Below are 2,244 nucleotides of genomic sequence, written 5' to 3' on the forward strand. Positions count from 1 at the left end.
AAACAACCTAATTAAAGGATCTTAAATGTGAATATGAAACATATAAAACAAATATTAAAGTAGTAGAAGCTTGAGAAAAGGAGAATAAAGATAAATCATTTTCTTGTTTTGAGAAGAGGCCACATCATTGCATGTGGTTTCTTCTTTAATATATATATATATATATATATATATATATATATATAGATTTAAGAGGTTTTTTGTTTACCTCTTAATAGTTTCATTAAGAGATAGTCTCTGAATCATTAAGAGATGATTCTTGTTTGACAAAATACATATGTATGTTAATGGTTCTAAAATCCCCTGAATAATTTTGTATCATGGATCTCCCTTTACCATTCAGTTCTCTAATTTCATTATAAACAATTACCGAACAATTATATTTCATTTTGCATTATATCATAAGAGTCTCTTAATCATTCTAATCATTTAATCATTCTGCACAAAACGATTCAACAACTGACAAACAACCCCTAAATTTTGATTTTAAAGATAAATAAAGATTAATTAAGAAAATGCAGATAAAAATGAAGTTGGTAAAAGGATAAAAAATCCTATCATGTGAAATTCACCATTCCGACTTGCTTTATGGTTGATGGTTGTTTGTTCGAGTGTTGTGGTTCATAGAATCATTTGGAATATTCATACACCTGAAATTATTCTTCCCTTATGAAACCAGTAAAAATACATGATTTTTTTTTGCATATAAGCTCCAAAAGCAGTTCCATTGTTCTGGATTAAAACAATTTTTTTCCTTTCTAAAATAGCTGCTTGCATCCGTTTTCTATAAAAGGAAAGTTTCTCGTCATACATACAAATAGTCGTATCGTTACTTTACTTCCTTTTTTGATGGCTTCACAGAGAAAAAGGGTATCGATACTTTTCCTTTTCTTGTGATACGATTATTAAAACCGTATTATTTCTTCCTTTTCCATGAAACAGAGTTTAGACAAATCAATATCGACAAGAAACACATATTTACTTACCCCCGTAAACAGTTATTTCTAAAATACTGATAACATGAACATTCTCATAAATCATTTTATCAGTAAACTAGTACATTTTGGATAAATATATTTTGTCTCAAATTCTCACTTCTTATTATGTGTTAATTAATTTGGAGGGCCAAAGGTATTTCTTATGTTGTCATAAAACTGGGGTGTTTTCGTTTGAACCCTTCTCCACACACACATGCACACGTGTGTGTGTGTGTGCGTGCGCATATAAATCAGTTATTTGAATGATCAAAATGAGCAAAATAACAATCTACTTTTACAAATTTTTTTATTATTGCATTCTACTTTTAGTATTTTTTTTTATTATAACAATGTACTTTCAAAATATTTTTTATTAGGGTACCGTACTTTCAAAAATCTACATGTTATAGCATTTGGTAACCTTTTAAATTAAAGCTTATACCATGTTTCTTTGCCACTTCATCGTCCACATAGACTGTCCACATGTACGATAGTGTTGACATGACATTTCTTATTTTAACATTGTACTTTCAAAATTACTATATTATAACATCACCAATTTCTATTACAACATTGTACTTTTAATTTCAATATTTTTGTCACTTAAACATTATAAATTTAATCAAATATATTTACTAAAAATTATAATATTAAATTTTATTGATGATGCTTGTATGTGTTAGCTATCTTGATTTGTTTGCAGAGTTTTAAGAGAGAGTGTTTTTTTATTTAAAAAATATAATATTTAATTTTGAAAAAATTACATAATGGTAAAAAGATTAGATTACATGTACTGTTGATATATTATTGCAGATATGCTAATGCTAAAAAAAAGTTATCGATTTGGGTGTCTTTTACTTTCTATAATATGTCAAAAAACAAAATTTAAAAAAAAAAACGATATGATAATCTCAAATAATATTTATTATAATTTTAGTAAACTTATTTGATTAAATTTATAATATTTAAATGATAAAAATATTAAAATTAAAAGTACAATGTTGTAATAGAAATTGATGATGTTTTACTAACGTAATTTTGAAAGTACAATATTATAATAAGAAATGGCATGTCAGCACTATCTGTAACACCTAGGTTTTTATTTTATTTGTTTGGTTATAAAATTTCTTTTTTTATTTATTTCCAAAAAAAAGGGAAAGATTAGAATTAATATATATATATATATATATATAGAGAGAGAGAGAGAGAGAGAGAGTTAGGGGGGTAGGTGTTGACTTTGCCCTTACCCTATTCATCCTTACCTATT

Source organism: Cynara cardunculus, assembly GCF_001531365.2.
Source record: "Cynara cardunculus var. scolymus isolate 2C chromosome LG 8, CcrdV1, whole genome shotgun sequence".
NCBI lineage: Eukaryota > Viridiplantae > Streptophyta > Magnoliopsida > Asterales > Asteraceae > Cynara > Cynara cardunculus.